The 10,862-nt window shown below is 44.4% G+C and overlaps 1 protein-coding gene across 2 annotated transcripts in view; it reads left to right on the top strand.

Moving 5' to 3' along the window:
• Positions 1–587: 587 nt before the first annotated feature.
• SGSM3 (small G protein signaling modulator 3) overlaps positions 588–10,862 on the top strand; it is a 30,912-nt gene continuing 20,637 nt past the window's right edge. The window contains exon 1 of one of the 2 annotated variants that reach the window (XM_072128643.1): positions 588–740. The gene's annotated coding sequence lies outside the window, so the exon portion shown is untranslated. Of the gene's footprint in view, positions 741–5,658; positions 6,011–10,862 lie in introns of those variants that run through there. The other variant, XM_072128644.1, reaches the window with a different exon arrangement.

The following is a 10,862-nucleotide window of genomic DNA, read 5'->3' as shown; positions in this document are numbered from 1 at the left end:
GGGCAATACGTCCATTCATATGGGTGGAGGTATTGCCCATTGAGATGAATGTGAGATGCACCTTTTGTAGCAGCCGATAAGTTGATGCTAACATGGACTAAATCCACTGAATTCTTTTTCACCTGGTTTTTAGAGTTTGGATAATAGGACGCCCAGTCCTAGATTGTGTGTACCGCTACTCTTTGTAGTTGCGCTGCTTGAATTTTCTGATGTACCTATGTCAACTAGCTAGCTATATCAATGTATATACAGATACCTTTACCTATAGCGACCAATATATATATATATACATATATATATATATATATATATATGCATATATGTGTGTGTGGCTATAGGTAAAGGTATCTGTGTATACATTAATATAGCTAGCTAGTTGACATAGGTACAATCAGAATATATATATATATATATATATATATATATATATATATATATATATATATATATATATATATATATATATATATATATATATATATATATAGTCTATTTACCGATACTTCTATTTCTATAAAGATATGTATATATCTTCCTATCTATCTCAATCTAATCTATCCTAATCTGATGTATGCTGTGTGTATGTGTGGATGGACTGTAGGTGGTGCAGGCGCGGTACGGACAGCGGACGCTCGCTGTGTCGGGTGTTGATGCTGCACATGCGCACTGGTGACGCAGCTGAATGGATCCTGTAGAGAGCTGAGATCCTGGAGGAGACAGCCGAGCGACACCAGGGACAGGTGAGAGGCGGCTACACAGTCATATCGCTAGGTTTGCATGATGGAAAGCCGGGAGGATGCGGTTATAATAAGGAGCTATGATGAGAGTAGGTGCCGCAGCGTGAGGACAGGTGACCATTAGTGGCAGTGTGAATGATGAGGCTGAGGATGATGGGGGTGGTAGTACATAGGTCACACAGCACTGGGGTATCCATACTGCACATCTGATGGCAGGTTAGGGGGATAGTGTCACCTGGGCTCCATAGCAGCTGCCTGTAATATTGTTACCTGGCATTACAGTGTGACATGTCATGGCCATAGTGACCTGTAGCCAGGACAGTGTCGCCCATCATCCTTGTATTGTACTTGCTGCTATCCAGCACTTATTTCCATTGAGGCTGTAGCTGGAAGGGTTAATGGGGGACCACGGTGTGATGGAGGAGCCGCCTGGCCATGACGTGCGACTGTGACTCACAGCTTAATCACATTGTCCCCGGTCTCCTCTCACTAGGCACATCACTGTGTATTATGGTGGGCTGAGACGCCATCTGCCACATGCCAGGCACATACCCTGCGGCGGGCACAGGGGGTCACCACCGACATGGATGGACTTTCCTAACACGCCACATCTTGGGGAACAGTAGATTCTCTGTTATTAAGGATCACAGCAAAAATCGGACTAAATGTGGGACCTAAAAAGCCCAAATAAATGTATAGACTAATTACACGGCATTAGTCCACATCAAAACTGCCTTTAACATCCGTCACCAAGAGAATTGGGGGATGACATGGACCAATCACCAAGTTAGTTGTTTCCTGTTACCTGAACAAAAAACGCAAAGTTCCCTGTAAACTCTACAGTAAGTGATCAGTCTAAAGTGAATGCTGCGGTCAGTCCATAGTGTGGTGTATAAAGGCTGCGGTCAGTCCATAGTCTGGTGTATAAAGGCTGCGTTCAGTCCATAGTGTGGTGTATAAAGGCTGCGGTCAGTCCATAGTGTGGTGTATAAAGGCTGCGGTCAGTCCATAGTGTGGTGTATAAAGGCTGCGGTCAGTCCATAGTCTGGTGTGTAAAGGCTGCGGTCAGTCCATAGTGTGGTGTATAAAGGCTGCGGTCAGTCCATAGTGTGGTGTATAAAGGCTGCGGTCAGTCCATAGTGTGGTGTATAAAGGCTGCGGTCAGTCCATAGTCTGGTGTGTAAAGGCTGCGGTCAGTCCATAGTCTGGTGTGTAAAGGCTGCGGTCAGTCCATAGTGTGGTGTATAAAGGCTGCGGTCAGTCCATAGTGTGGTGTATAAAGGCTGCGGTCAGTCCATAGTCTGGTGTGTAAAGGCTGCGGTCAGTCCATAGTCTGGTGTGTAAAGGCTGCGGTCAGTCCATAGTCTGGTGTATAAAGGCTGCGGTCAGTCCATAGTCTGGTGTATAAAGGCTGCGGTCAGTCCATAGTCTGGTGTATAAAGGCTGCGGTCAGTCCATAGTCTGGTGTATAAAGGCTGCGGTCGGTCAGTCCATAGTCTGGTGTATAAAGGCTGCGGTCGGTCAGTCTATAGTCTGGTGTATAAAGGCTGCGGTCAGTCCATAGTGTGGTGTATAAAGGCTGCGGTCAGTCCATAGTCTGGTGTATAAAGGCTGCGGTCGGTCAGTCCATAGTCTGGTGTATAAAGGCTGCGGTCGGTCAGTCTATAGTCTGGTGTATAAAGGCTGCGGTCGGTCAGTTCATAGTCTGGTGTATAAAGGCTGCGGTCGGTCAGTCCATAGTCTGGTGTATAAAGGCTGCGGTTGGTCAGTCCATAGTCTGGTGTATAAAGGCTGCGGTCGGTCAGTCCATAGTCTGGTGTATAAAGGCTGCGGTTGGTCAGTCCATAGTCTGATGTATAAAGGCTGCGGTCGGTCAGTCCATAGTCTGATGTATAAAGGCTGCGGTCGGTCAGTCCATAGTCTGGTGTATAAAGGCTGCGGTCGGTCAGTCCATAGTCTGGTGTATAAAGGCTGCGGTCGGTCAGTCCATAGTCTGATGTATAAAGGCTGCGGTCGGTCAGTCCATAGTCTGATGTATAAAGGCTGCGGTCGGTCAGTCCATAGTCTGGTGTATAAAGGCTGCGGTCGGTCAGTCCATAGTCTGGTGTATAAAGGCTGCGGTCGGTCAGTCCATAGTCTGATGTATAAAGGCTGCGGTCGGTCAGTCCATAGTCTGGTGTATAAAGGCTGCGGTCCCTCAGTCCATAGTCTGGTGTATAAAGGCTGCGGTCCCTCAGTCCATAGTCTGGTGTATAAAGGCTGCGGTCCCTCAGTCCATAGTCTGATGTATAAAGGCTGCGGTTGGTCAGTCCATAGTCTGGTGTATAAAGGCTGCGGTCGGTCAGTCCATAGTCTGGTGTATAAAGGCTGCGGTCGGTCAGTCCATAGTCTGGTGTATAAAGGCTGCGGTTGGTCAGTCCATAGTCTGGTGTATAAAGGCTGCGGTCGGTCAGTCCATAGTCTGGTGTATAAAGGCTGCGGTCGGTCAGTCCATAGTCTGATGTATAAAGGCTGCGGTCGGTCAGTCCATAGTCTGATGTATAAAGGCTGCGGTCGGTCAGTCCATAGTCTGGTGTATAAAGGCTGCGGTCGGTCAGTCCATAGTCTGATGTATAAAGGCTGCGGTCGGTCAGTCCATAGTCTGGTGTATAAAGGCTGCGGTCGGTCAGTCCATAGTCTGGTGTATAAAGGCTGCGGTCGGTCAGTCCATAGTCTGATGTATAAAGGCTGCGGTCGGTCAGTCCATAGTCTGATGTATAAAGGCTGCGGTCGGTCAGTCCATAGTCTGATGTATAAAGGCTGCGGTCGGTCAGTCCATAGTCTGATGTATAAAGGCTGCGGTCGGTCAGTCCATAGTCTGATGTATAAAGGCTGCGGTCGGTCAGTCTATAGTCTGGTGTGTAAAGGCTGCGGTCGGTCAGTCTTAGCTTTTTCTAGAAACACATAACCTATGTTACAAAACTGACACACAGAAAACTGATTGAAAGTTGGAAACTTCTGCAATGCTCTAGTATAACCAGCCCTGGAAGCCTGCAGGGTTTAGGCCACTGAAGCGGAGTATAAGCGGGGGCCCTGCGCTATTTTGGGAGAGTGTTGGCTGTAAATACACACACTATTTCTGCCGTTTCCAGCAGGTCTGACTGGAGCCTCTGCTCCGGCTGCTATCTGCTCCTGTCTGACAGGTGTTGTACAAGGAGGTCACAATTTAATTTCCTTTCTGTGTTTACATTTATGATGAAGGAAAAACCTCAAAGTATTTTCCAGCACCTGTCTCGCTGTTAATACATTGCTGACATTTTCTGATCCTTTAGGCTGATGCCACACGTCAGAGTTTTGACTCCGTTTTTAAGCATGCGTTTTCAGACAGTAAAAAAAAATGCATGGGTTCTTTATCAGACTGAAAACACATGCTGAAAAGCTGACTAAAAACGCTATGTGTGGCATCACCCTTAGGCCGGCGGCACACATCGCATTTTGAACCCGTTTTTGGGGCGTTTTTAATCAGTCCGTTAAAAAACGCATTCGTTTTTGACCCGTTTTAATTAAGATAATTGGTAAAACGGGCCAAAAACGGGCTCAAAACGCCATGTGTGCCGCCGGGTGGTGGCACACTTTGTGTTTTGAACCCGTTTTTAGTCTGTTTTTAAGCAATCCGTTAAACGCATGCGTTTTTGAGAATGTGTCTGTTTTTGACCGTTTTTCCCAATTATCTTAATTAAGATAATTGGAAAACGGACAAGAATGGCCAAAAAACGGATGTGTTTTTTTTTAACTGACTGTTTAAAAACTGCCTAAAAACGCGCTCAAAACGCCACGTTTGCCACCACCCTTAGGGTGAAGACACACGTGGCGTTTTTAGGCCGTTTTTGGGCCATTTTTAGTTAGTGCGTTTTCAGATCGTTAAAAACGCATGCGTTTTTGAAAACGCATGCGTTTTTGACAGGTTTGAGCAATTATCTTAATTCAAACTGGTCAAAAACGCATGCGTTTTTTGAAAACGCATGCGTTTTTTAACAATCTGAAAACGCACTAACTAAAAACGGCCTAAAAACGCCATGTGTGTCTTCACCCTTAGGATGGTGTCACACGTGGTGTTTTGAACCTGTTTTGATTCCATTTTTAGTCTTGCGTTTTCAGTCCTTTTTTGTCCGGTTTTCCCTATTACCTTAATCAAACACGGATGCGTTTTGAAAAACAGATGCGTCTTTAAAGCGGACTGAAAACGGATAACATGACTAAACCCGGGTTCAAACGCCAAGTTTGCCACCACCACCAAGTATGGGCGGTGGCACACATGGTGTTTTTAGGCTGTCTTTGGGCCGTTTTTAGTGGTGCGTTTTCAGATTGTAAAAAACACACGTTTTTAATTAAAATAATTGGTAAAACCTGTCAAAAACTGATGCGTTTTTAATAACGGATGCATTTTCTTTACGCTCTTAAAATGCAAGACTAAAAACGTCCCCAAAACGGCCTAAAAACGCCACGTGTGCCACCACCCTCAGGCACGTTTTATAAATGCAGTGTTGACAGCAAGTAATTAGGGAAATCTCCTCTTCTCCACTGTTGTGATATGCTTAAAAGCGAATGCGTTAACGCACACAAAAAATAGTGTATATATAAAGGGCTTGTCTATGCTGAAACAGAGATGGGTGCTACATTTTGGAAATCAATGACATACATATGTATTCAAAATATTCAGTAATATTTTCTTGTAAAATCCTACTATTGGAGATATTGGAAATTGGATAATGATTGGAAATATTGGCAATTGTGTTTGGGGACCTGTTGACCACCCAGCTGTGCCCTCAATAGTCTTATGACAAGACATTACACCACAGTGTATACAAGGAAGTTTCTGCACTTGACATTTCTTTTTTTTTTCTAAAAACCTGCCAGCAGACTCTCCGGCCGCTTTTAATTGAAAAGAGGATTGTCAACCTGGATTACTGAATGCGGTAATTGTAGCCTCCCGGAGAGCTGGAGAGGATATGGTAATACAGCAATCAGTGTGGCACGCAGCTTCTGCTAAACAGGCTTAGTGAAGGAGCTGCACGGCGAGGGGGAGGGTGGAGATCGAGGAGGGTAAATATTGGGAGCGCTGAAGCAGGATGTGCAGCTCAGGGAATTCTTTCCTGTGTTAATGCCTGAACAACTGAGAAGGAAGAGGAGGGAAGGAAGGAGCATCTATGGTAGAAGTGAAGCCCCCTCCGGTGGAGAAGAGCGGGGGGTCTGACGCCGGAGGAAGCCTCTGGGCTGCAGAATCCTACAAGCAGGTACATCTCCCAGCTGTTCCTTCCCATGCACCTCTCACGGTACGTTTGGCTATAGACGCCTGCATCGTACCTGAGGAAGGTTTTCTGTTTATTTATTAGTCATTTTCTGTAGGGAGATTTGTGACTATTTGATATGATGTCTTTAGTATAAGGTAAATATGATGGCGCACCGGGCGCACCTGTCCTGCACACACGCTGCAGGTTTAGTGACACGTCAGTGACTGCACACATTGTGAACTGCGTGTGTGGCCTGAGAATGGCCGGGACCACTCCGAGTGCAGATCACTAGTCACCTGTATGTCACTGCTTGTCTATAGCTCGTCACTCCAGCTTTACAGGTAACTGCTTCCAGGTAATACGTGTCCTGATGTCATCCCCGGGAAGCAGAGTGTTTTATAAGGGTGGAGATAGGTGTGTGTTGATCCACAGGGATATTGCAAATAAAATGACGCCCGCTGTACAGGCATAACATAGACATAAAGTATTGGTTGATGTGATGTGGAGGCCATATAACTTCATATTGTGGAGGAGGTGGTTTCTTCTTTTATCCTTTGGCATTACTGTGCAAATAATTGATGGGATCACCAATTCTACAATGGGTGTTTTATCAGTGCAAAGCTGCCAAGAACTTGTAAAATATGTAATTAAGGTTACCTTCACACAAGGCTTCACACGGAGCTCTGCTGTGGACATTTCTTAAATGGGGGGGGGAGCTCTGCTGTAGAAATTTCATTAATGGGGGAGCTCTGCTGTGGACTTTTCATTAATGGGGGGCTCTGCTGTGGTCTTTTCATTAATGGGGGGCTCTGCTGTGAACCTTTCATTAATGGGGGGCTCTGCTGTGAACCTTTCATTAATGGGGGGCTCTGCTGTGAACCTTTCATTAATGGGGGGCTCTGCTGTGAACCTTTCATTAATGGGGGGCTCTGCTGTGGACATTTCTTAAATGGGGGGGGGGGCTGATGCTGGACATTTTATTACTGAGGGGAGGCTGCTGCTGGACACTTTAATAAATCCCACGCCCAGTCCGAATCAGTCGGATCGTCCGACTCCCCCCCCCCCCCTCCCCGATTTGTAGGAAGCCAGCGATATGTGGAAGCCAGCGCAGCTGCGCCAAAAAAACTATCGCCTGCGACTAAAGTGCAGCACACGATCCTTTAGTAAATGAGCCCCATTGTGTAATTGTGGGACGATAATTTTTTTCCCTAGGGACCATGGTAAGGGGGTTAAAAAAAATTTGGGTGCAGCCGGTCCCTTGTACAAAATGGTTGGGGACCAGTGATGTAGAAGACGTGCAGACCTGTTACTGCTCTGTCCAGTTATTTTGGGTTGTTGAAGAAAGCTGAGCAATATTTTTGGCTTCTGTACACCAATCTCTTAGTAATAAATGGGGCAGCATTTCGTGTGCTCTATTCAGATCATGAACGATAGGGGTCCTTATAAGTTTTTAGTTTGTGCTATATCCAGCTTTCCTATTATATGTGTTATATGTGGTAGAAGCTGTGTAAGGAGCTTCAGTCATGGATTTTATGTTACGGATCTATGTTACATCTGAGTTTTATGCATTTTTCATATGCTTTAAAAATACATACATTGATTAGATTGTGAGACCCATTGGGGACAGGGACCAATTTGACATGTTTTGTGCATCTGTGTGCGCTATATAAATAAAGAATTATTATATATTATTATTACACAGATAAATGTGAACAGTGCTGTCTATAGCAATACATCAGTGAAAAGTGCAGTTTTTTCACTGGCCCATAGATCATGCACAATTTGGATGAAAGTAGAGTACGATCTGAAGAACGAGTCTAGTTCTGCTGGTGTCCCGAGCAACCAATCAGAGCTCATTTTTTCATTTTTTGTACTGCTGTGTAACAAAGAAAGCTGTGCTGTGATTGGTTGTATTTTCCTGTCAGACCATTTTGATAAACGTGTCTAGAAATTAGCTGCAGGCACCATTTTGTGTGTTGATAACTGTGGGAGATGTTATCGTTTTTTTAAAACAAGTCCCTGAAGTGGTCTGACCGGTGCTAAGCCTGTAATTTGTGTCGGTTCCCTTTAACATGGGAATGTATTTGCTGTAATACAAGAAAAGCTTAATATAGCTGAGCTCACAATGGACGTCTCTGGCTGATTTCCATGAAGATAGTTGTCAGTAAATGCCAACACTCTGGCTGCCCTGCACGTCCTCTAATGGGCGCTCAGTACATGGCAGCCAGGGTGACAGGCCTGCGGATCTGCAGGGAATAAGAGCTAAATGAGGGAAGATTGTCTCCTGCTTTATATCTCCCACACCTCCTCCTTGTACGTTTACTGATAGGTTTCCAAGGAGATGGCAGGCCGGCAAGAAAAACCAGTCTGACCCCTTCCCGGATGCCATTTTGTCATTTATAGCTGAATAATCCTTAACTCTTTACTTTTCTGAAGGTAAAAGAACAGAAGAAATATCCAAAAATAAAGACCAATATGTAGTGTTGTTTTTTTAAAAAATATTCCTAGTATGTGTTCCTATATATATAGAGGTGTCTGTATACAGGGGAGATTTATCAGAAGTTTCTGAGGTAAAACTGTTCTAGTTGCCCATGGAAACCAATCAGAGCTCAGCTTTAATTTTATAAACAGCTGTGGGAAGATGAAAAATGAGCTCTGATTGGCTGCCATGGCCAACTAAAACAGTTCTGCTCTCAGACACTTCTGATAAATCTCCCCTATAGTGTGTCAGATGTGAGCGTCTGTGAAATATGGTGCTGTCTATAAAAACATCACAGCTACAAGTATACAGAAAAGAGCCTAGGGGTGCTCAGTAATGTGTACATAGCTTCTTATGTCTATGATACACTTGATAAACCAAGGGCCCAAAGGGCTAATTTAACCCTCGTTGTTCACCAAAAGCACGCTGTGGGGAAAAAGCATGTTGTTTATTTTAACTATTTGCAATAAAAGTTGAGTCTTCGTGATCAAAGAGGGTTAAATAATCTATTTGGGCACTTGGTTTTACCTAATCACATCTATGTCTGGTATGACTTAAATTGTGTTTAACATGTCTATGTGTCACAATGTCATAAGCTTTTTTCAGTGATTTCCCAAAGCAGGACTGTGGGGAAAATGGTTGTAGACGGATGCCAACAGAAGGGCATCCATTAGCCCCATAGACTGTAAGCTGTAGTGAACTGGACCCTCACTCCTTTTGTCCTATATGACATTGGGGCACATTTACTAAGGGTCCGAACGCCGTATTTTCGTCGGGTTTCGGCATTTTTTTAGGTTTTGCCCTGAACTGCCCCAGGTTTTTGGTGCACACGATCGGATTGTGTCGCATCGGCGCCGGCTTGCATGCGACACAAATCGGGGTGTGTGGACGTTGGACAACCCGACTGATTCGGACCAACCGCAGAATTTAAAAAGCAAATTGTGTCGCAATATCAGCACCTACATGCATCGGGAAGAAGAAGGTGAACTCCGGCGGACCTAAGCGGGGAAGCAACACATGCAGGAAATTGGATGCAGGATCTTAGTGAATCACGGCAGACCTGAATCCTTGTCGGACAACGCATGGCGGGGATTGCGACTTGAGGGGTAAGTAAATGTGCCCCTATGTTTTTACTCTGTAATGTTAATTTAATTGTATATGTCTCCCGGTAATCTGTAATGCAGAATATGATGGCGCTTTATAAATAAAGATTATTATTATTATTATTATAGTGTGCCATTGAACCTTATGTAAACAGATTTCCTTCCACTGGCATATAATTTTAGAATATTTATGAAAAATTTCCACCAAAAAAGTTGGCTACAATGTAAAGGCCTCATTGACGACTATGGCGCCCGGTCATTGTGTCGTGCGTACAAGTTGTCTCTCCACACGTGACCGTGCACAGCATAATATACTACATGTCCTATATCTCACCATATTACGGCGCCGGCCGCTTGCTTCTCTATGGAGGGGAGAGGGGTGAGCAGCGCACGGCTGTATGCTCGCTTCTCTAAGGAGAGGGGAGGGCTACAGCGTGCATGAACATACGTCGTATAAATTTACCCTCAACAGAACAATATAATGTGTATTTGGAAAAGGATTACAGACCCTTAGAAATAACTTAGCAGGGATCGATACATTTTGAATTTTCTCATTTGTGTATTTGGGATACAGATTTCAACTTGCTGAGGGTTACTTGCTGAACCAAGTATGCATTTATATGGGATAAGCATTTGACATGACCTCTCATGTGTTCATTGCCAGAATTGCAGTCAAATGAATCATTGTTTGGCCCCATCGTAACATGGCAGCCCATTCCTTCAGCCTCCTCTTAACTAATAGGCTTCATAGACATACAGGGGGAGATTTGTCATAGGTTTCTGAGGTTAAACTGTTCTAGTTGCCCATGGAAACCAATCAGAGCTCAGCTGTAATTTTATAAACTGTGGGAAAATGAAAGCTGAGCTCTGATTGGTTGCCATGGGCAACTAGAACAGTTCTGCTCTAAGAGACTTATGATAAATCTCCCCCACAGTCCCAATACTTCAATGAGTTAACAGTTTGTCTCGGGAGACCAAGATGGATTCAGCAGTGATTTCATATTGGGTGAATAGAAAAGGGAGCAGAAAAAGGGCTTGTTCCAACATTTCTTTTATTCACTTGTACTATTGATTTATACGAAGTTAGGTAAAGGTGACCATTTAATAAATGTGGCCCACAGAGATATTTTAATAAGAAACACATTGTGACATGCTTGGATAACATGTTGCATGTATGGAGGCTGTATTATGGTCGCTGGAGTAACTAACTGTGGGTTCATGCTTTTGGCCGTCTGTTTTATTTGCTTTTCGCCCATAAGGTGCTATCACCTGC

Source organism: Engystomops pustulosus, chromosome 10 (genome assembly GCF_040894005.1).
Source record: "Engystomops pustulosus chromosome 10, aEngPut4.maternal, whole genome shotgun sequence".
NCBI lineage: Eukaryota > Metazoa > Chordata > Amphibia > Anura > Leptodactylidae > Engystomops > Engystomops pustulosus.
This window is presented reverse-complemented; position numbering and strand designations above follow the sequence as displayed.